The sequence below is a fragment of the Myotis myotis genome, unplaced genomic scaffold (assembly GCF_014108235.1).
Source record: "Myotis myotis isolate mMyoMyo1 unplaced genomic scaffold, mMyoMyo1.p scaffold_m19_p_3, whole genome shotgun sequence".
In the NCBI taxonomy this organism is placed as follows: Eukaryota; Metazoa; Chordata; class Mammalia; order Chiroptera; family Vespertilionidae; genus Myotis; species Myotis myotis.
The window spans coordinates 170,693,622-170,718,946 of NW_023416335.1; the positions used below are offsets into that span (position 1 = coordinate 170,693,622).

General features: G+C 40.4%; 1 pseudogene; it reads right to left on the reverse strand.

The window, feature by feature from the left end:
- Nucleotides 1-12,192: 12,192 nt before the first annotated feature.
- LOC118650691 lies at nt 12,193-15,597 on the reverse strand (annotated as a pseudogene).
- Between the last annotated feature and the right edge of the window lie 9,728 nt (nt 15,598-25,325).

Genomic DNA, 25,325 nt, shown 5'->3' on the forward strand with positions numbered 1-25,325 from the left:
GAGAGTATTTTAGAGCTTAGAGAAAGAATTGGGTGTGTATCCATTTTTAGATTTTATACCTATAAGCATACATGCACACAAATAACATATTATTGCTAGTCCTCTGTGTTTTAAAATGCATTCAATTTGCCTCATCTTTTATGCATTAACTGAAACCACAGGTTGCTTTTTTTCACTTAACATTATGTTTTTGAGATCTAATGTTGATAGATATCAAGTTCATTTCTAGCTGCTTCATACTATTAATATTTGATTTATTCACTTTTCTGTTGAAAGTCATTCAGCTTATATCTGATTTTCACCATTGGTATAATGCTGCAATGCTATCCTTGTAAGTGACCATTATGCGCATATTTAAGTCTTTTTAAAAGTATTTACCTAGATATGAGTTTGCTGGGTATTAGAGTAAACTCATTTTCAATTTTCAAGTTGCTGCTGCATTATTTACTTTAGTGATCATCTTATTTGATATTCTTATCAGCAATGATTTTCATCTAGAAAGTGTTTATGGTGCATAGTCATTTAGTGTCTTTTTAGACATACTAAGGCAGTGATGCGAACCTTTTGAGCTTGGCATGTCAGCATTTTGAAAAACCCTAACTTAACTCTGGTGCCGTGTCACATATAGAAATTTTTTGATATTTGCAACCATAGTAAAACAAAGATTTATATTTTTGATATTTATTTTATATATTTAAATGCCATTTAACAAAGAAAAATCAACCAAAAAAATGAGTTCGCCTGTCACTTCTGACATGCGTGTCATAGGTTCGCCATCACTGTACTAAGGTAAGCAAACGTAGGTTTACAATTGCAAGTACATAAAACACAGTTTATCCTTGTATTATTATTTATTAATTATTGTGTTATGAACAGTTGTAAACCTACTTTCCCCACCCCACTATATCAAAATTGTATGTTTTGTTTTTGCAGGGAGGAGAGTGTTTGTGTGAAAAGCAGCGAGAAATGGAGTTATTACTGATTTATTAAAGAATGAGTAAGACTGACGTCCTAAAAATGACTAGGGAAGTAATTTTTATATTATGGGACAGAAACCTTAACTCCCAGCTTTAATAAGTGGGAAAAACTAGGCTCAGTTCTTCCCTGTGTAGGTTAGTTTGGCTGATATAAAATAAACCCCATAGAAGGAAAAGCATCAGTGATGCAAACACACTAGAAATAACACATAACCAAATGAAGGTGCAAGTTAAGTTTTTGTGAGAAACTGAAAATTGCAAGAAAATTGTCTAAAAATTGGACTCTAGAGAATATTTTTCAATATGTGTTATAAAACTGATTTCTAAGTTGAAACCACACTAGCATAAAAAATATTTCTTCTAAATACTGGCAAAGAACTTGTGCTAAGAAAGAGTTCAAAAAGACTTACTTTTTCAATCAAGAGCACACTTTCTCTAGTTAAGCAAGTGTAATGTCCCATTTAAGTTGAAATTATAATTCAGAGGAAATTATACAATTGCTGGTTACTAAGCTAAGAGTTTATCTGATAACAAAATTGATTGAATTTAAATGTTTAATTGTATAAATGATAGTCTTTTAAACCCCAGAATATTTTCAAATGATCTAATAAATTCTCAAATCATCTAATCATTTTTGACATTTATGGCAGAGACAAGTTTGACAGAAAAATTTCTTGAGTCTCAATGTCTTTTCTTCCCCCACAACTTTGTTTAAAATAATGACATATAATTTTACTAGGGGCCCAGTGCACAAATTCATGCACCCTGAAAGGAACTGTGGGCCACAAGTCTGCAGTAGGCACAGGGGCGGGTCTTGGCCCATCCTCTGTGTCCCGGCCTGGCCCCTCCCACCACAGCCCCCCAGTACCGTCTGCCAGCAGCCCCTCTCCCACCGCCGCCACTCCCATGTGCTGACGGCACTGGCCCTGCTCACACCCGCTGATTGTGCGGAGGAGCGATTGGGGCCAGTGCCAGCAGCAGGTGCGAGCCATGGCTGCTGCCCTGATTGCCCCTCAGGGGCAGGGAGAGGTGGAAAAGCCCTCAGGGGTGATCAGGGCCAGCAGCTGCCACTTGCACCTGTTGATGGCACCAAGTGGATCAGGACTGGTGCTGGGCACCAGCAGCGGGTGCAAGCGGCAGCTCCAGCGCTGGCTGTGGGTGCGAGCGGGGCTGGCACCAGCAGTAGGTGCGAGTGCTAGGCGGGACTGCGGCACATGGGAGCAAAGAATTTTTAGTAACCACCAGAGGCTCACCCCAATGACAGCGACCAGTGCCCCACCTTGGTCTGGCGCCCGCGCTCAACTTTTCCACCATCCCACTGCGGCCAATGCCCGCCATGTTCTGCACACGCCCCCTGGTGGTCAGCACATGTCATAGCGACCTGTTGTTCTGCCGTTCAGTCTATTTGCATATTAGCCTTTTATTATATAGAACTAGAGGCCCGGTGCACAAAAATTTGTGCACTCGGGGGGAAGGGGGGGCCCCTCAGCCCGGCCTGTGCCCTCTAGCAGTCTGGGACCGCTCGGGAGATAACGACCTGCTGGCTTAGGCCTGCTCCCGGGTGGCAGAGGGCAGGCCCAGTCCCTAGGTGCAGCCCCTGGTCGGGCTCAGAGCAGGGCCGATTGGGGAGTTGGGGCACCACCCCCTGTCACACTCAAGGCAGGGTCGATGGGGAGGTTGCGGCACGACCCCCTGTCACGCACAGAGCAGGGCCAATCTGGGGGTTGGGGCACTGCCCCCTGTCACACACAGAGCAGGGCCCATCAGGGGGGTTGGGGCTCCATACCCTGTCATGCACAGAGCAGGGCCCATCAGGGGGTTGGGGAGCTCCCTCCTGTCACGAACAGAGCAGGGCCCTTCAGGGGGTTGAGGAGCTCCCCCGTCACTCACAGAGTAGGTCCGATAGGGGAGTTGGGCCACCGCCCCCAGTCACACACAGAGAAGGATGGATCAGGGGGTTGGGGCGCCGCCACTCTCACACTCAGGGCAGGGCTGATGGGGAGGTTATGGCTCTACCCCATCACACACAGAGCAGGGCCCGGGGGGGGGGGTGGTGGTTGGGGTGCCGCACCCTGTCACACGCAGAGCAGGGCCGATCAGGGTATTTGGGTGCTGCCCCCTGTCATGCTGATACCGGTGCCGGGAGGCCTCTCGGCTCTGCTGATCCTGGTGCTGGGAGGCATATTACCCTTTTACTATATATGACAGAGACCTGGTGCATGGGTGGGGCGGGCTGGTTTGCCCTGAAGGGTGTCCTGGATCAGGGTGGGGGTCCCTACTGGGGTGTCTGGCCAGCCTGGGTGAGGGGATGATGGTTTGCAGTTGGTCACACACCCTTCAGGGTGGGGGTCCCCACTGGGGTGCCTGGCCAGTCTGGGTGAGGGGCTGAGGGCTGTTTTCAGGCTGGGGGTGACTGAACTCCCAAACGCTCCTTTTTTCCTTTTTTTTTTTTTTATTCTGGGCCAGCTTTAGCTTGAGGCTTGGCTCCAGCTCTTAGGCCTCCATGGCTGAAAGTAGGTTTCTGGCCTTTGCTTACAATGTTGCGAATCTGCTGGCTGATATTTGTTACAATGTTTCTTAAACTGCCCGCTCAGAGGCCTGCAGCCGCAGGCGGGGAACGTTGGTTTCCTCTGTCACTGAGGCAAGCAAGCCTCATGTTAGTTTCAAGCTTCCTGGCTGCCGGCCGCCATCTTGGCTGACAGTTAATTTGCATATCTCGCTGATTATCCAATGAAAAGGGTAGTGGTCGTACGCCAATTACCATGTTTCTCTTTTATTAGTGTAGATTATTATATAGGATATATTTTAAGTGTACAGTGTGATGATTTGATATACATTCACATTGTAAAATGACTGCAATGCCTTTCTGTTTTTGTTTCAAAATCCGTGGCCCTGGAGGACTTATGGCTAACATTTTTTCCCCATAAATTTGACTTTGAGAAAAGTGCATGATGTCATGCCCTACCCTCAACAAAGTAAAAATTTCACAGGGAGGGACTATAGGACAGACAAGTCTTGAGCAAAAGGAAACTTAGATGTCAGTGACTATCTAAGAAGGTGCTTAGTGTTTTCATAGGTAGAGAAGAAAACTAACCATTCACCTGGACTTGTGCCAAGGGACTCTTGAGTATACAGTGAATTGATTTATGGTTTTTAAAGAACAGAAGATAATACCCGGAGGGCTGGCACTTTTCAGCCCTCACTCTCAGCCTTCCCACCATAATGCAGCCTGCTGTGAGCACATTCTGGAACAGATCTTGGTTAAAATCAAGAGTCAATTACCCATCCACTGTAGGGAATCACACTAAGAGCCCAACCTATGCCAGAGGGCTTTCCTTCCTTGTATCTGGTCAGAGGAGGGTGGAGATTGCTCAGTGTATTCCCCTTGGTCCCAGAGGGGTTTGGAGAGCAATTGAATATTTCCTGTGACCCAGAGAGGGACACAGTTATATCTGAGAAAGATCTAGCCATCACCACCACCGCCCTCCCCCCGCCCCCCCCCCCCCCCCGCCCGCCAAAAAACAAAAGGTGAAAGAAAAAAAAAGGTAGCATTGCATTTCTTGAGAGAATACAGCAAGTTTGCCTGTGATCCATGATTGGAGACTGGATAAGAAATTGGGTCCCTCCAGATTCCAAAACCAGGATACCATCTGGGCATAAGGACAGTCAGAGGAGCTGGTGGCATGAGTGCATGTAAGACTCATTGTATGAACCTTCTCAAAACTTTTATAAAACCACAAGGGCTGTGTTCAAGGGAAGATACAAGTTTATTTTGCACACAACAAATAAAAGTTGACTCAGAAAAAGTGCAACTTGACTGAGAAACTCTGAATTATTATTATTTTTTTACTCTGAATTGACAAAGATTAAGTTGCTATTATCAGGTAGAATGGAGGTTCAAAAATGAAAGTAAGTGTAATTATAGAAAATTAAATTGACATTATTTGCCCATTAGAGTTCATAGCCTTAGATATCTGTATTCATCTTAGAATTTTAACTCCAAGACCCTAATATTCTTAATAACATGTATTTGTATCACAGCACTAAGAAAGATAAAAAGGTTGAAAGCACTGATTAGCTTTTAAAACGTAATTGAACTGAGCTTGCTTAAAATTTTAATTTCTGTGGGTTAAAGAGTAACATAAGCTAATATATTATTATGAATTTTTGAAATCTAGTAGTAGAAAAACTTTTTTAAAAATTTAAATCAGTTTCATTGAATCGTATTTTAGAAACGTGAATTTTTTATTGATGTTTTTTGAGAGGTTAAAAAAACCTGATTCTCAAATATAAAAGATACCTTAGTGTAAAAAAAATCTCAATATATGTAAAACACTAGTTTTATAATGAATTTTAAATGACTATAAATCCTCTTTTATGCTCATTTATTATTCATTTGCACAATTATGAGGCAAGAAAAGGAGTATATTTTCTATTGCATTGCTTTATCAATGTAAGTATAACAAATTTCCATATTTATCTCCCTTTCTAAAACTATGTGTTCCTGATTTTACATAGCTGATAACATATCCATTTGGGAGTTTGTCTTATTATGATCATAATTTGAAAAATTCAATGAAGACTGTCAAACTTTAAATTCGAAGCAATCTTTATAGATACCATTGGGATAAACACTCCCCTGTTGTCCCGGTGGTTCAATTTCTGAGGCTAATACTGCTAGTTGCTTATGCATTTTCATGGTGTTCTTCTTTCCAAGCAACCCCAAGTTTGCATCTCCCTTAAATTCTCCAAACAACAGTAAGAAATGACATTTTAAGAAAGTTTCCTTGAAGACTTGAGGATTCCTTAATAGCATTACACATCAGAATGTGAAAATTTATAGTTCTGTGGGAGAAATCAGAGCTCCTCGAGTTCATCAACCCTGGACCTTATAATCATGGAAGTTCTCAGATCAGCTTTTTCTCCACCTCAGGCCTGTGGCCTTATGACTGTGGCCCATTTAACTGCCCAGACATGGTCTCTTTGAACACACTCTCTAGTTTTACTCTCCAGGGTCCTGTGCCCCTGGTCCCACATATTTTTCCATCATATAGTTATCATTCATTTTCTTCAAGGGAACTATCTCACTTTTTTCACAGGATGTGTCCAGGTCTCCATGCCTGAAACAAAACATAACCCAGTTGGTTAGGGATGAGGTCATAAAATGATCCATGAAAAAATATGGTGGTATCTTTGTGGTATTTTAAAATATTAACAATATATTCTCCCTAAATATTCTCCCTAAACATACTTAAAGTATATTCATTTTAAGATAATTTTTGAGGTTACAAAATGAGGAAGTCCTGTGCCTGCAAATGCAGGTAACTAGTTGGTAACATTGAGAAAAGAAACTTGAAAAATAAAACCTGAATAGTCTGGCTTCAAAAATGTCTGAGAGACCTGCTGCTATAATTTTGATGAGCATTTTTTAAAACCCTGAGCTTGAAATATACCTAGACAAAGATGATGAATGGTTAAGCTATTTATGTTGATGTTATTATCATTTCGGCATCATAGACTCTTTTTCTCAGTGCCTCTAAGCAGTCTTCTGATGTGTGCCTTGATTTGTGAGTTGGTGTTGGAGGGCTTTGTGCAAGAATGGACATCCGTTATCCTTCCACATAGATCTTCCATCGAAAGTAGTAAATGAGATTTTGGGTTTATAAACCGATTCTCAAGAGTTCAGTTAAGGAGAATCCATTTTCCAGAGTCCGATAATCTCTTGGTCAAGTTAGTCAACCTCTTTGAGCTTCAGCGCCCCATCTGTGAAATCTCTATTTTATTTGTCTTGACTCATTCAAGAAAAAAATTAGAAAACACTTCTAAAATAGCAAATATTAAATGTAATAAAAATATTAACATTAAAAGAAAATATGTATTAGGGAAGTCAAGAGTACACATAGAAAATCAGTACCTGGGAAAGTAATGACATGATCATTCTTGAGTGTAAAAGGATAAAACTGATGACTGTTGAAAGGGATCAATAACACAGTACTGTTTTGTAGGGCTGATGAGAGGATTGAATTATATAATCTGTCATATTCGTGGCATTTCACAGGGTTCATCAAATGTAAGTTCCCTTTCTACTGGAAGAGATGTGGGATTGTCACAAAGCCTTGAACCTGTGGTAAAGTCAAGACATGGAGCTTGGTGGTGGTGGGTGGATGGGTGGGTTGGTGGGCGGGCTCTGTTACCACTGATAGGGAGATAATTCATAATCATATAGCATATAATTTTTGTGTAAATAATTGTCTAATACATTAGTATGAGAAAGCAAGGAACACAGAATTGAACAAATAGACAGATATCAGGTGTGTGACCCTAAAAGGGTAGAATAGGGCCAGTGAGGAGCAGTTAGAGGAGACTGATTCCAGTTGAATATAAGGAGGACTTTTCTAACACACTAAGCTCACCCAATGCAGCATATGTTGCTTCAGGAAACTGAATATCTCATCCCTGGAGGTGTTTACATGTAAGGTAGGCATCCTGTTGACTGGAACGCTGTGAGAAAGATCCAAAGAGTGGTTGGCTGGATGAACTACTTGAAATATTTTGCTATCATGATTCTGTGACTTTTCTGAAGAGGCTCTTTGAATAAAGTGAATTTTAAGTAAGTTTTAGTGTCAGACATGAACATAGATCAATAGAGAACAGGAATAGGCATTATTTCTTAACTCTGTGCTAGTCCTAATATTTATCCTAGCCTGTCACTCTTATTCTATAGGAAACTCCTTGCTCATCCCATCACTTTAACTTGAAATTCCCCCATTATCCATTGATGACTCCTTCCAATTACCATTTTATTTTCAAATGAATCTAGCAGACAAATTCAGATGCTTCTTTATGACATGTCAAAATCTATGTGTAGATTGCTTTTCTGACATCTAAGATGCTTCCTTCAGTATTTTTTTCCTTTGATACATGCAAAATACTGCTATACCAAGCAAATCTTTACATGGTTTTCTGAAGTAGAGTCTTTACTATTACCTTTCTTATTTCTTAGCTGCTTTCAAGGGCTTCTTTTTTGCCTGGCCTGTGTGGCTCAGTGTTTGAGCATCAACATATGAACCAGGAGGTCGTGATTTGATTCTGGGTGGGGACACATTGTGAGGCACAGCAGGAGGCAGCTGATCAATGATTCTCTCTCATCATTGATGTATCTATCTCTCTCTCCCTCTCCCTTCCTCCCTGAAATCATTAAAAATATATAGTTTTTTAAAAGAGCTACTTTTTCAACTTATGCAAAAGCAAAACAACTTGCCAACACCCTTTTCCTAGTCTGTGTTCTACGTTCTATTTTGTTCTCTAAGCTTCCTGAGTCATCACAGTGCTCCTTTCCTTACTTCATGCCCTTCTCTGATTCCTTCAATTTTGAAATGAGTAGATTTAATAGCTATAAAGCCTTTTATTGCCTTTTCTTCCAAGTTCCTGCTGGAAGCTTATTCTATGTCCCTATTATTCTCTTTAAATTTCTTAAGGGAGAAAAAGTCAGTTAAAATAAATACAGAAACAAAAAGAATAATGAAGAGGTTGTCACCTAAAGGGTTGTAATGACCATTCTGTTGAAGCAAGCTGGTAGAATATGATATGTTAGCTTTCAAGAGGAGATAGCCTCTCATTATTTGCCTGGACCACAATTCTCTCTTCACTTTGCATGCTTTAAAATGGAGTTAATATTTTATTTTTGATATTTTAGCGAATGGAAATTATGGAGCTCATAATTTAGATTTTTAATATAATTAATCTATAGAATGTTTTATGTTTAAATTTTTTCTAATGTTTCATCATCTAACTATATATTCACCAGGACCCAGAGGAGTGGGCAAAGCAAGTGTTATTATTCCTAGTTACCACATTAGATCACTGATGCTTAAAGAGTGGATTTTACAAAGACCACAAGACTACATGTCATAGCCAGACTCAAATTCCAGTCTTCTGTCTCCTAGTCCAATGCTCCCTAAGTTTAAATATAATTTTATTTTAGTTCAGACAGACCATTTTATCTGTACTTTTAAAAATATGTTCTCAGAATTCAGCTCTCTCTCAGATAGTAAAGACCCACCATTAATTGACATTTGTGGAAATCTTAAATGAAAAAAATCTGAAGATCTCTAAATCTGATGACATTTAATTTGATTACAAGTACATTTGTACTAGTAAGTTACCTATTTTTAGTTGTTTAACTGTAACTGTACATCTGCATGTAACAGTGTAACAGACATTTGATTCATAGAATCTTAGGAGGAGTTACTTATTTTCAGAATTTTAGACACACACACATTTGCTGAATACATTGAGGGAAGAATTCATTTAAGCTGACTAGGGTATTTAAAAGTGGCACACCATACACAAAAATAAACTCAAAATGGATAAAGGACTTAAATGTACGACAGGAAACCATAAAAATTCTAGCAGAATCCAAAGGCAACAAAATCTCAGACATATGCCGAAGCAATTTCTTCACTGATACAGCTCCTAGGGCACTTGAAACTAAAGAGAACATGAACAAATGGGACTACATCAAAATAAAAAGCTTCTGCACAGCAAAAGAAACCATCAACAAAACAACGAGAAAGCCCACTGTGTGGGAAAACATATTTGCCAATGTTATATCTGATAAGGGCCTAATCTCCAAAATTTATAGGGAACTCATACAACTTAACAAAAGGAAGATAAACAATCCAATCAAAAAATGGGCAAAGGACCTAAATAGACACCTTTCAAAAGAGGACATTCAGAAAGCCAAGAGACATATGAAAACATGCTCAAAGTCACTAATCATCCGAGAGATGAAAATCAAAACAACAATGAGGTACCATCTCACACCTGTCAGAATGGCTGTCATCAACAAATCAATAAACAACAAGTGTTGGAGAGGATGTGGAGAAAAAGGAACCCTCCTGCACTGCTGGTGGGAATGCAGACTGGTGCAGCCACTATGGAAGACAGTATGGGGTTTCCTCAAAAAACTGAAAATGGAACTCCCATTTGACCCTGTGATCCCACTTCTAGGAATATATCCCAGGAAACCAGAAACACCAATCAGAAAGGACATATGCCCCCCTATGTTCATAGCAGCACAATTCACCATAGCTAAGATCTGGAAACAGCCTAAGTGCCCATCAGTAGATGAATGGATTAGAAAACTGTGGTACATCTACACGATGGAATACTATGCTGCTCTAAAAAGGAAGGAACTCTTACCATTTGCAACGGCATGGATGGAACTGGAGAGCATTATGCTAAGTGAAATAAGCCAGTCAATGAAGGAAAAATACCACATGCTCTACTCATTCATGGATAATAAAGACCATTATAAACTTTTGAACAATAATAGATACAGAGGCAGAGCTGCCTCAAACAGATTGTCAAACTTCAGTGGGAAGGCCGGGGAGGGTTGGGGGGCAGGAAGAAGGAGGTAAGAGATCAATCGAAGGACTTGTATGCATGCATATAAGCATAACCAATGGACATAAGATACTGGGGGGTAGGGGAGGCCAGGGGATTGTCAAGGGCGGGGGGAAAAAAAGGACACATATGTAATACCCTTTGTAATACTTTAAGCAATAGAAAAAAAGAAGTTAAAAAGAATAAATTTCAACCTTAAATTAAAAAAATAAAATAAAATAAAAGTGGAAAATAGTAGCTCCAATCATAATTCTTTTTTTCTATTTCAACTTCTCCGTGCCAAGGAAGATTGTCTATTTATCACCTATCTCAGGAAAACAACCTTACTACTTGAAGAATTTTTAACTTCTCAGAACCCAGTGAATAATCAATCACTATAAAATTATTTCAACTTGGAAAATAAACATTCTTTAGACCTCTTCAACACTTTTAACTTAATAAAGAGGTTTCTCTCTAATGAAATAGAATGTTTAAAATAAGAATAAAAGCAGTAAATAAACTTTGAAAATCAGAGTTAAAAGTGTACATATTTTCTCTTGCTGCTTTACCATCAAACCTCAGAGGGAAGGCGGGGGGGGGGGGGGCGGCGGCGGGGGCGGGTGGTAAGGTGGAGAGATCAACCAAAGGACTTGTATGCATCATATAGGCATAACCAATGCACACAGACACCAAGCGGATGAGGGCATGAGCGAGGAGGTGGTGGTAGGGGAGGCAATGGGGGGAGGATAAGGACACATATGTAATACCTTAATCAATAAAGAAAATAAAGAAAAAAAGATTCTACAAGGGAGTGCCCATATAACTGTCAGCTGATTTTTCAACAGAAACTTTGCAGGCCAGAAGGGAGTGGCAAGAAATAGCCAAAGTGATAAATAATAAGGACCTACAGCCAAGATTACTCTACCCAGAAAAGCTATCATTTAGAATTGAAGATAAAGAGCTTCACAGACAAGAAAAAGCTAAAGGAGTTAATCACCAACAAACCAACAAAGCAGTATTACATGAAATGTTGAAGGGTATTCTAGAAGGAGAAGGAGAAGGAGGAGGAGGAGGAGGAGGAGGAGGAGGAGAAGGAGAAGGAGAAGAACGAGGAGGAGGAGGAGGCGGCGGAGGAGTGAAAATATAAACAAAGGGCAATACATACATGTATATCAACAATTGAATCTAAAAATAAAAATAAATGAACAAAGAATCTAATGAACAAAATAAACTGATGAATAAAATAGAACAAGAGGCATGGAAACATGGAACAGACTAATGAATCTGAGGGCAGAGGCGGGGGGCGGGGTGGAGGGATGGGAAGAGATTTACCAAAAGAACATATGCATGTATGCATTACCTATGGACACAGACAATAGGATGGTGAAGGGCTGGGGTGGGGTGGGAACCAAGTGAGGGGGGCAATGGGGGAAAAGGGGGTTATCTGTAATACTAGCAACAATAAAGATTTTTTTAAAGTTTATATATTTTTGTGCTGACTATTGAAATAAGAACTTCAGACAGATAGTCACATTCCTTTGTGTGAAATAAAATATGTAGTGCTTTTAAAAGAAAACTCTGAATATTATAGCCCCCATGGAAAAAATACAGCTTTGTCCTAATATTGTAAGTAAAGAGTTTCTGAAAAATAACAGAATAGAGTGTTTTAAAAAAAAAACCTAAAAAGCTTTTACTCCAGGCTATTATAATGAGAAAAAGTGTGCCAAATGTGAACTAATGAAGTACAAAGTAATGAATATTTAATTTGTATAATTTACCAAAGTGCTTTTAGAAATCAGAGCTACATTCTTCATAAACATAATGTTCATTAGGCCTTAACTGTAGCTCTCATGCAATTACCATACCGTTCCTGTACAACTTCAGCATCACATGGCATTGAGTAAAATCCTCTGAGAATATCTCGAGGGCAAAGAGAAAAAAGGAGAAGGAAAGCTGTTATGGCTGTGAAATTTGAATAGCTTACCTTTGACAAGGGAAGCATAGAAGACTGCATACTGGAGGGCGGGCAGCCAGCACCTGCCCAGGAAACAGAATGGATTCACCTGGGCTCCCTGCTTCTGGCAACAGAGGTTTGAAGGGTTAAACAAAACACAAAATTAGTTTGATGGCTAAGGAGGACACGTTACCACATTCTTAAAGGTAAGAGGCGTGCTACTTAAAGTGTGGCTGATAACATATCAGATGCAGCCAAGCTGAGCAGTTTTCAGTAGAAACAAACTCGTGATGTGATATGAATTTTAATCTGGCCACTAACGTTGCTCAGGTAGACTTCAGAGCCCAAGAACCTGCACTCTTTGGCTATTATAATGGGGGGCGATTTCTTTGTCTCTTGAATCATATCTCTTCTTCTTCTTCCCTATTATTTTATCAATTTGGCAGTAAAATTGCCCTTGCCATTAAGGGGTCAGGTAAAAATTTAAAATTTCATTTGAGGGAAAAAATTCAAATATCCAAAGAAAATGATATTCCAATATTTTAAAGTCTGAAAATCACTCTTACTAAAGTAAGTGAAACAGCGTTCTTAACTTTGAAAGCCCTCTTTCCCCTTTTCATTTGCTTTGTAATGTTTTTCTTCGATTATCCTGGGTCTATATAATTCAACATGCAGGTTAGTAAAAATTGCTCCAGAGTCAACCCAGTCTATTCTGACTGATGTCAGCCAGGCCATCCTAGGAGAGTCACAGAGCACTTCTCAGTGAAACAGAGCTATCCTCTCCCTCGGAAAATAGCCCAGTTACGTGATTCATAATAAAAGAATAACACTGCTGGAGTGATGCAAAGAGTTTGGGGATAAAGTACAACAACTGAGCACCGAATTAATATGGAAATCATTAGTGTACAGGCCTGCCAAGGATTTCCATTAAAGTGTTTAGAGAAAAATGATTTTGACAAATTATGTATTTTATGAGCAAAAATATGCAACCTGCTGCATTTGGCGCTTTGTCCTTCCATTCCTGAAAGAAAGGTGAATTGCTTTTGCTGCGAGTTACTGTAATTGGGTTCCAATTCCTCCAATAGATAGTACTGTCCATTAGCTCAGATGGCCACCTGGAAGCACTTGGTGACAGCTGGCAGGTATGGCCTTCAGGGAGCCTGTGCCAATTGGACTTAGATCCTGTTCAAGGAAAGGGAGAATCTCTCAGGAGATAGGTTATCATATATGAAATCGACTGGCAAAGATCTTTCATTTAGCTTGTCATTTGGAGCTGCAGGTAAATGCAGTTCACTTTAGAATAGAAATAAGCTTATAATTGAGATGGCCAAAATGAATGCATTATGGGACTAAGTCCTGGGGAGGAAAGTTGATGGGGTATTAGACGATGTACAATAAAGGGATTATGAAATTTTAGTGCCAGAGATAGCGGAAAACAAACAAACCCTTTCGCCTATCTTCAACGGAGCAAATGAATTGGAGAATAAAGACAACTGTGCAGATGGACCCTCAACATTTTATAGAATGGGAAGGAAACTTAAAGAACTTAAAGGTGTTGAGTTTAAAACATAAGCAGAAAATCTAGTTGAAGACACTCAGTAGTCAAATGATAACATTGGGGAAAATGCAGAAGTCAGACTTGTGTGCCACCGTCTTCATTATAAACATGAATGGGATTGCCAAGGGAGAGAGAAAACCCCAAAGGAGGAGGAAAACGAGAGAGAAGGAAGAATGTTATATATTGCGGTTGAACTGAGGAAGGTGGAGGCAATTCTTATTACATGGTTTTTATTTTCTCAAGTGATTTGGAGATGTTGTAAGAGTGGGGAAAGCAAGAAAGATGTATAATAAAAATTGCATGAGTTAGAGTCAACTAGAGATAAATGATTGCCCAGCAGTCTGGATAGGCCAGCAGATGTTAGATAACACGGATTGGTTGTCATGCCAGCTGGCATCATTGTATGACTTTTTCTAACAATGCTCAGCAGTCAATAGTAAGAGAGGAGTGATCAGATGATTGACATCACCCGAGGCTGGAAATGGCCATGATGGATATTTTCAGGTTCTGAGAAACTTTTAAAACACCTAATAGTAAGAACTGGTATATATGTAGGATGCATAGGGAAAAAAAGGTACCTTTAGGCAAAATTATGCTGTCCTCATAAATAGTTCTGACATTCGTGAGTTGCATTTCCTTGACTGTACTTATCAATTTTATGGCCCTACGCAATAGAATTACTCTTTTTTTTTTTCTGCATGAATAACTTAATTAACTGCTAATGAAAATTAAAACTTTTCAGGGATTTTCTGACAAGATTTTTCGTTATTCTTAAAATGCTTTCTCTTCAGTGAAGCCATCTTTAGAGTTAATCTTGACTTTCACCTTATCTGTCATCTTGACTCCAACCTGATATTCCTCTTCTTTTGGTCCAGACATTCAGATTTTAGAAGTAGCTTCAAGCTGAGAAAAGGTCATTTTTCCACAGTTCAGTGCTCTGAAAAACTCCCACCTCCCACTGAAAGTCAGAGTCCAGGAGTGAAGCAATCTCATGCTAGCACTTCAGGGCCAATTAGAAGTCATTATGAACACTTGCATTGGTCGACCTTATTTATCACAAGCCTGAAAATGCACAGTCCTGAAAAAGGTGGCCTCCTTATGCACACACGTAATATTTCAAAAGGAGAGGGCAAAATAAAAGAGGCTGAGGCTTGATCACTAAAAATCAGCACAATGAAAACAAACAATAATGAGTAATGGGTAGTAGAATTCAAAATAGCAGATGTTTTAAAGAGATGGTGTGTGTGTGTGTGTGTGTGTGTGTGTGTGTGTGTGTCAATTTCCAATTCCATTTTGAACACCACATTACAAAAGAAATATTTCTATAAATAGAAAAGGGTTGAGGGGAAAGAAAAGAAAATAGAAAGAATATCTAAACCATTGAGTGACCCGGTTTGTTCCTGGTAAACTTCAATCACACCTTCTTCCTTCATTCCCCGTTCTTTTGGGGTGTATTTATCAGCAATCCTCTGACCTTCAAAGAGAAACCTGAGCGAATTCATTGGAGCTCCCTGTCGTTGACAGTATGATTCTTTAAGTTTCTTGAGATGTGTTGTCATTTTCACTTTGAAGTGAATCTCACTGCTGTCCAATGACTTTGAGTTTAATGTATTCTCCTTCCTTCTTATTCTCCAAGTCCTCAGCTGAAGGTTTTGCCTCTCTTTGTGGGCCCTGAGCTGGTATAAGTCTGAATATCTGGGGTCTCCATGCTGGTCAGACATGGTGATGGTGCTTCCCACAGGATCTCCGCATAGCAGCGGCCTCGGCTAGGCAGGACCTTGCCCTGGGCTTACAAATCTGTCTCTCTCCCCCACAGCACAACCCCATATCTCTAGAATTACTCTTAACTGATATTATCTAAAACAGCCAGTTGGTGGGTAAATTGAAAAAAATTCTGTTAAGGTGAAGAGTAATGAAAATATTCAAATATGAATATATTTTATTTTACCTTAAAACATGTTAATTTACACTTTAATATTTTTAATGTAAAACACAGACCTGTTTGGGGGATATGAATCTAACCATATTCAAAAAATCCTTTATCCTCTTTTCACATAATGCACACACATTTAAATTTTCTTATACTGGATTCAGAAATTTTTGGAATTCTCTAATTTTTAAATAAATGCCACAATGATCCTGTGATAATTAATTTTATGTGTCTACTTGACTGGCCATGGAATGGCCAAAAGTTATTCTGGATGTGTCTGTGAGGGTGTTTCTGAATGAGATTAACATTTAAATTGATAGAGTAAAGCAGATTGCCCTCCCTAATGTAGGTGGGCCTCATCTAATCAATTGAAGACCTAAATGGAATAAAAAGGCTGAGTAAGAAGGAACTTCACTGGCCTCCTTGAGAGGGAACATTAATTAGTCTTTTCTGGCCTTTGGGCTCAGACTAATACATTGATTCTTTTTGGATCTTGACCCTGCTCGCTTTCAGACTGGAACTTACAGGCCTTTGGATTCTGACTGGAACTGCACATCTGCTCTCCTGGGTCTCCAGCTTGCCAAATGCAAATCTTAGGACTTTTTAGCTCCCATAACTGTCAAGTCAATATCTTAAAATAAATGTCACTCATACATATAAATACATGTAATAAATATTTATGTATATATGCATGTATGATGTATTTGGATGTGTATATTCACATACTTATATGTATGTATATACATATGTATATGTATATGTATATGTATATGTATATGTATATGTATATGTATATGTATATGTATATTATTGCTTCTGTTCTGCTCCTCTGACTAATACAGATGCCTAATTTACTATTCTTTATCAATATGCCTCTCCACGGCATTCAACTACTCATAAAAACAATTTTCTTTCTTCTCACACTTAAATTTCATTTCACTAGTACACATACTCTTTAATTAAATGATGAAACTTCAATAACAACTATGCTGTAATGATCAGTTTGACTATAATTCAAGCTCTGGAAAAAGAAGTGTGCGTGGAAGATCCAGAGAAAGGAGATGCTTCTAACTATAAATGGGAGGAGAGGGTCTAGTAATTGTGAACCTAATTGTGAACAAGCACACCCCTCTCTTGTGTGAGCCTTGTCTCATGCCCTGTGATGCATATATGCACATACATACTCCATAACAGATACATACTAGATCTGACCCAACGGTGCTGGAGACAAGCAACAGATACACTTTGCTGGGGAGAATCCCAACCAAGAGACCCCACTCCTTCAATAAATTTGGGTTGGAAACAAAGCTAAGATATTACAATGCAACTAGAATGTGATCTTATTCAACAACCTGTGATGTATTTGATCCTCCACCTTAGCTTTGGAAAACTTACTTCCGTAAAAGAAGACTGGGGAGCCCAGGTTTTGGGGTTTTAATAAAGTCATTACCTAGTACTGTAATCTACTGCTAAAGACCTGTAATCTTCCACTCCAATCTATTAACCTTCAGGGTTTCATTTATTCCTTATTCAGGACAGTTTATAAGAGGAGCCCAAATATCTTCAGCTTCTCTCTCTCTCTCTCTCTCTCTCTCTCTCTCTCTCTCTCTCTCTCTTCAGATCTTCAAGGCTATAGCTTTTAAAATCTTCTTTACTGATCACATTCTCTCCTGGCAAGAGTTTTGGATTCCTGTACTGAATGAATTGTCATCTTCCTACTGTCACCATCAAGACAACTTGACCCAGAAGTTGCCTAGTCTAGACACACATTACATTGTAGTTTTGCTAAAAGGAGAGAGAGCATTTGAGCTGCTATTAAAATTAAACTATAAGGAACTGGTCATAGGATCCAAGCTGAATATTGGTGTATATAATGGATTTAAAGAAAAGGAAAGGGCCAAGGGTTTTGGAATGAAAGGAAGAGGTAATGATGAGAGGGGATGGACAGAAAAAGGTATTTCCCTTTGAGATAGCAGAATAAGTAATTTTAAGCAATGAGGATGCTTGTGGAAATAATATTTGAAAACCTACTTGGAAATCACGAGGTCAAGAATTTGTGAGGCCAGTGTGTTTAATGTTTCACATAATACAATTATTGTTGATTAAAATGTTCAGTTACTTGTTATGCTAATGCTTTTAATATTTCCATTGGAATATGTCTGAGAAAGCTCGGGTTTTAAGTTTCTGGATAATTACCTCAGATTTCTACTTTACTTTATGATGAGTCTATGTACAAGACAAAAAATTCACATTGTGAATTGCTGATCTAGGAAAAAGAAAACATGGTCCCCTGAATTAATCTAATTGCCCATTTAAAACGACTCCAAGGCATGACTTTTAAGAGGGAGGAGATATTTGAATAATCTTCAAAACTTCTAGTTGTTCCCACAAACCTCATTTCTTCTGACTTATAAGTGATTGCAATCCATGATATAAGTGAATTAAGCATGGAGCTTGAATAGCCTATTGAGAATATCAAATCCCAAATATTTGTTGCCTATTTATAGAAGCTATTAGATAATTATGGTTTAGAAATTGTTTTAGATGAGTAAAGGCTCATCTAGCCTTTAGAGTTTAAAGGCTAGTAAATAAAATGTCTGCATAATTGCCCTTGAGACCAAGCTGTTTTTCCAGGAGGATCAGTACAAGCAAGGAGGCAGGGAACTGTGGGAAGTCAATAGGAACTGTAAACTGGAAATCAGGAGAACAAAGTAGGACCAACAAACCAGTGGTTTGATGTGGTCAAATAGGTGGATTGTGTTGCTAGGACATCAGTTCTCCCACTATGCTAAAGAACAACTTCCTTCCCAGTCTTTATCTCATGGGCTTGAAAGACAGGGTCAAAGACTCTTTGGGGAGATACTCAGCCCCCACTTTCTGAATGTGACCTTCATCCCTGCAGATCCCTGGTTCTGATAGTCTTTAACTGAATCATACTCTGATAACCATTAACCAAACCTGCTGCCCACTTAGTTAACTCTACTCTTAACACTGCAACTCCCAGGCTCCTATTGCCTCTGTTGAGTCTACATTATACTTTATTAGGGGCCCTAGTGCACGAATTCATGCACCTTGAAAGGAACTGTGGGCCGTGAGGCTGCGGTGGGCATAGGGGTGGGACTCGGCCCATCCTCCATGCCCCCGCCCGGCCCCTTCTGCTGCGGCCCCCCCAGTCCCGACTGCTGGCAGCCCTGCTCCCACCGCGCCACTCCCATGTGCTGATGGCCCCATGCACTGAGGGTATTGGCCCCACTTGCACCATCTGAAAGTGCCGAGCATTTGGGACCACCACCAGGTGCCAGCAGTGGGTGCAAGCCATGGCTCCAGCACCAGCAGCAGGTGTGAGCGCCTGGTGAGACCGCAGTGCATGGGAGCAAAGAATTTTCAGTAACCACCAGAGGCTCGCTCAATGACAGCAACTGGCGCCCCACCTTGGTCTGGCGCCCCGCTCACCTGCTCCACCATCCCACTGCAGCCAATGTGCACATGTTCAGTGCTCAGCCACTTGCTACTGACACCCACCATGTTCCACATGCACCCCCTGGTGGTCAGCACACATCATAGAGACTGGTTGTTGGGTTTTTCTGCTGTTCGTTCTATTTGCCTATTAGGGTTTTATATATAGAGATACCCTGAATAGATTGAAAATAGGGAGAGGAATTTGAGGCACTGTGGCTTCGAAACTACAGCTTCAGTAAAAACAATAAGCAATGCTCCAACATACAGTCCAAACTTCTTTCTTTTTAAAAAAATATATTTTTATTGATTTCAGAGAGGAAGGGAGAGGGAGAGAGAGGGATAGAAACGTCAATGATGAGAGAGCATCATTGGTTGGCTGCCTTCTGCACGCCCCCTACTGGGGATCGAGCCCACAACCCAAGCATATGCCCTTGAGCGGAATCGAACCTGCGATCCTTCAGTCTGAAGGCCAACGCTCTATCCATTGAGCCATGCTGGCTAGGGCCAAACTTCTTTCTTTTAAAAGACAATTTTGAGAATTATGGTTTTCAGGATGAATTTATTCCAGTTAAATAAAGGGGGGGGGGGAAGCTATATGGTAATTTTTTTAAAGATACATACATATATATTTAATAGATATTCAAAGAAACATATGTATGTAAATGATAGACCTAGTTTCCTTTTTAACTTATAAAATAACAGGGATAGAGTACATATTTCTCTAACTGCTTTAAATCATAGCTAATGATAAGTAATTATAACTAATCTCTCAAGATGAAAAACATCATTTAAGAACATAATTTTTCTGACTTTTTTGTTGCTCTAAAGATGGTGCAAAAATGTCATATTATTGTGAGCAAGCGCCTTCCCTTAAACCTTCCTGTTCAAAGTGAGTTTTGTCTCAAGCTAGTTTGAGAAAAGTTTAGCTATCTCTGTTAGCCTTGATTGTTACTGCCTTTGGGTCACTTAGAAAATTTAGCAATTAAAGCACAATAGTACTTGCTCTGGGTCACAAAGCACTGTTGGAGCTTTTGAGGGGCATTAGTGTGATAGGCACACAGGCTTTGGAGTCAGACAGACTCTACTAGCGTATAACATTGCTATATGCTTCCAAAATATTTGCTTCCTCCAGGTTCTTTGCTATGGGTCCTTCCTACAGGGAATAAACAAATCCTATCCTATTGCTGTTGGTGGGGCTCCTTCTGGGTCCCCCACTGTTGCTGATGGAAGTGGACCTCTTGAGGTGCCGTGGGACTGAGAATTTCTTGACCGCCCCCCCCCCCCAGACACACACAGAAGGGTGAGGTATCATGGAAAGCTTTATTGATGAGGTAACATTAAGGGAGTTTCCTTCCAAGGTCTCATCTCCCTCCATCCTGCCCTTGAAAAAGTCCCCTTTTGTTTTCAGCAGAGCTAGAATCAAAGATACTATCCAGAGTTTTGTTTCATATTAATGTCCAGTCCAGTCCAGCATCTGGCTAGCTTAGTTGTGTTCCCAGGTACAATCCATTGTGTCTAGGGTCCACGTGGTCATTGGCCATGTAGCTGCTAGGGCCACATGGCATGGGTGAGTGTAGGTCACTGGGCAAGGGAGTGCAAGAAAGTAAAGCCACACAAGAGGAATAAGAGAGAGAATTCTTTGTTTGGGGATTTTAACTAGGAGCTTATCCAATGAATCCTTCAAGATTTCACGTGCTTGCAGTGGTTCCACCCTCTTTAGCCAATTTCCCCCTCAGGTTATACTGACTGGCAAGCACCTTTCCTATGTCACCCCAACTTCAATGTGCACACGTCCATCTTCCCCTTTGTTGGACCCCTTCCCCCAGTGATTTGCAGGGAATGGACACGTGGTCCCCTGGGGAGTGTACAGCTGTAGCTCAGTGGTAGGTTCTTCATCTTGGGGCTCTGGATTTATACCTCATGGGAATGTAAGGACAAGCTCATCACATTTCAAACTGACACTGGGAGAGATGTTAAAGGTACTCCAAGGCAAAGTGAGGGTCCTGAATGACTTAATGACTCCACAGAGTGGGAATGATGGACCCATTATAAATGAAATTGAAAAAAAATTCATGACAAAAATAACACAATATGAAAATGACAACCCAATCAACACACTCGTCCCCCCTCCGAAAGGAAAATAATGACAATAGCACCAGCATGAAAGGATAAGATGTGGGCGCAGCAGCAGCCCAGGTGAAGAACATGGTCAACACTGTGAAGAGGTGTTATTAAAAGTAATTTGGTGCTACTCAGAGGTGGAAACAAACAACTCTGCCCTTAGCATGGTCAAGCCCATAGAAAGAAATCACATCTGGGCACCCTCTGATGCTGTGTGGCCAAGAACTTCCTAGCCATGCGAGATAGCCTTCTTTAGTCGGGAGATTCTTTAATAAGCAAAGATGAGACATTTGTGTGCTGAGGCTGTTGCAGAGGGGATGTGTCCAGAGCAGGGGTCCTCAAACTTTTAAACAGGGAGCCAGTTCACTGTCCCTCAGACCGTTGGAGGGCCAGACTATAGTTAAAAAAAAAAAACTATGAACAAATTCCTATGCGCACTGCACATATCTTATTTTGAAGTAAAAAAAAACAAAACAAAACACGGGAACAAATACAATATTTGTATTTGCATGTGGCCCGTGGGCCATAGTTTGAGGACCCCTGGTCCAGAGGGTAGGTGCTAGGCTACCATTTAGAAGTTGGGTAACCCAACTTCTACTTGAAAACCGTAGCACTTTCTTTCACTCCTATGTTGCTTGAATTAGCATGGTACATGTTAGGACAAATTAGAGATGATGATCTTTCAGGAGGTAGGAGGTAAAATGTGAAGGGGAGGGCTCTGGAGGAGGTTCATCCTGGCATGTGGGCTGGCATGAGACCACTCAGATTCTCTAAGTTTTCAGAGAGATTACTTGTCTGGGAGCAAGTACTGATGGGGGAACTGAAACATTCTTAGGACCTGGTTGGGCCCCTGGGGAAGGCAGAATAACATAAACAAATGATTTATCAACTTAAGAGGGCTTGAGACTCAACTGGGGATTCCACAAAACAATTTAAAAATACCTGTAAATGAATTGTTGGGCCAACCCTCAGAAAACATCCAGATCTGGATTGGGGCTCAGGCACTGGCACTTTTAACAAGGTTCCTGGGAAGTTCTGACAAAGTGGTCCATGGAGAGTGACAAGTTATTGTCTCAACTGGTGGCTTTTGAGAGTGAAAGTGGGCAATATTAAAAACTGTGCCAGGCATAGATGTGATCAAAGACTATTTAAGGAAAACAGAGGTATATCGTATATAATAAATGTCCAATATGCTAAGTGTCCAGTCGACCAGTTGGCCATTCAACCAATCACAGCGTAATATGCTAATGATATGCTAAGGCTGCTCAACCACTCGCTATGACGTGCACTGACCACCAGGGGGCAGACAATTGACTGGTCAACCAGTCACTGTGATGTGCACTGACCACCAGAGGGCAGATGCTCCGACGCGTAGGTTAGCTTGCTGCTGGGGTCTGGCCTATCAGGACTGAGTGAGATGGGCTGGACACACCCTGGAGCCCTCCCAAGGTACCTCCCTGGCTAGCTAATCTCCCGCATTTCTCCCCAGCCCCGATCGTGCACCGGTGGGGTCCTTCGGTGGGGTCCCTTGGTCTGGCCTGTGCCCTCTTGCAATCCGGGACCAAGGGGGATGTCAGAGAGCCAGTTTCAGCCTGATCCCTCAGGCCAGGCTGAAGGACCCCACTGGTGCATGAATTCTAGTAGTTATTATATGAATGAATCATGCTTGACAAAAGCTAGCATGGTAGTGAAGAACATCACCCTGGGTACTGACAGACCAGATTCTGACCTACTAACTATGTGTGATTCTGAGCAAGTTCTTTATTCCTCTGAGCCTGTTTCTTCACATAAAAGAGAGAACTTCACTATACATTTAGTACAATATTCTCTTTGGGCAAAGGTTGCCCAGGGCCCATTTCTGTTCTCTACAACCTGATCCTTTTCAGTGTGCAAGCACCTTGAAGTTGTTTTGTGGAGTATTATATTTGACTCTCAACTATTGATTACTTCAGGCAAAGCTTATATAATATCACAGAGCCTGGAACCTAGCAGATGTGAGAGGATGACATGCTTATTATGCCAGTTTGGTAAGACAGTGGAATGCTCGCCCCTGTCACCAATGCTCTTTCACTGTCACCAAGATATGGAGAAAGGCAGAAATTGGAAATGCACAACAAGCAATACTTCTGTGTCAGTCTGCCTTTTATTCTTTTGCCAGGACTTTCCAAACTGATTTCATCAAGCATGTGCAAGCTTTCCAGGGGCAATTTTGTTTTTTCTTTTAATTTTTTTATTATAATTAAAACTACATGAAAGCAAATCAACTTGTTTCAATCAGAATAACTCATCTTTACATTGTATTTATAAAACAAAAGATACAATAAAATATATAAAATGTTTTCATGTTCTGTACTTTAATCATCATCTTCTTCATCACCCATCATGGACTTCTCTTGCTTTTATTTGCCTTTTCATCTTCTTCTGCTTTTCTCTTTCCAGAAGCTTCAGCTTCCTCATCACTGGTGAGTTTCTTTGCTTTGAGGAAGTTTTGAGCCTGATCTTCTGATACTTCATCACTGTCTGAAGAATAGATTCTGGCTTCGTCCTCTCAAATGCCCCCTTTGTATTAGTTTTTAATGGCAGCCAAGCTGATGGACACCTCACCTTCCTCTTCCTCATCATAATGGATGAGGTTCTAGGTAACCAGCACTCAGCTTCGCTCTGCCTTTGCCAGGCATCAGCAGTGTCCCAGTGAGGGCTGTGTTGACAGGTTGAATCCTGGAATATGCAGGGGGAGGGGGGGAGCAGAGTCACACCAGATCTGCAGCCAACAAGTGAAAATGAGCTTTGCAGTTAAAACCCACGGAAGGTTCACTGCTTGTTTGTCTTTATTTTTTTATTTTAACCACAGAGTAGCCTGGATGATAGTTATTTAATAGCATCGTTAGCATAATGACTTCTCTCCCAGCCTCTTCTGGAGGGAAGGGGATGCTACCTTTCTCACTAGGGTTTTTTGTGTGATGACTGGAAAAGTTAATGTTTGAAAGTGTCTGATACAGAGGAACCCATTATGGGCTCTAATTGATATTTGTTGTGATCCCGGGGATGAAGGTGATGATGATGTTCTATTGTTGGAATTTCATAGTGTGAAATGTTTTGGCATGGGAAGTTATGCAGTGAGAAGCATTAATCCTCAGAAAAAAAACCCTAGGAGAGCTTTTTGTCTAATGAAGTAATTGTCTATAAAAGCCTCCAGAGAATAAACATTTTATCAATATTAAATCTTGACAGAGTCAAGAGAAATGAGTTGGAGCCCAAGTATTATCTCTTAAGATCCATGTAATCTTGGATGAGCGAGACTTGACCTTCTTGAGCCTAGCTCTCTTCTGTTAAATGATCATGATACCATCTGCCCCACCCAACTCAGGGATCATTATCAAAATAAATGAACTTTATCTGAAAGCCATGTATAAATTGTCAAGTGTTATAGTAATACAAGAGCATATGAATGAGCACTTTGTAACTTACCAACTACTTATGGTTCACATTTCTTTAAAAACGCCTCCTCATTTCCTACTTTCTTAAGGGAAAAGGTTGAGTCTTTTGTTAATATGTCAGTTTACACAAAGAAAAGTGCAACTTGACTTGCATTGGATGAAATTGATTACTCGAGTTCCCGTTTACCAGAATAATCTAAATGAATACATTCTGTCCGGTCGTCCCCGAGTTAGAAAATGCATGTCCTCACAGCGAGGTGAGGTCATTTTCTTTGTGCACTTGATGTGATTCAGTTCCAGAATGGATACCCCAGCTGTTTTGGTAAGAAAACTGCAGTATTTGAAGCAAGCTAGTAGCCATCTCTGCACTTTCCTGTGAGCTTCTAAGAGGTACAATTTAAGTGGTACAAGTAAGTTCAGCAGTGATATTGCAGCCTCAGGGGAAATTCTTTTCAAATTGTGTACAAATTGTGCCATATATATCTGACTTTTAATGGCTATG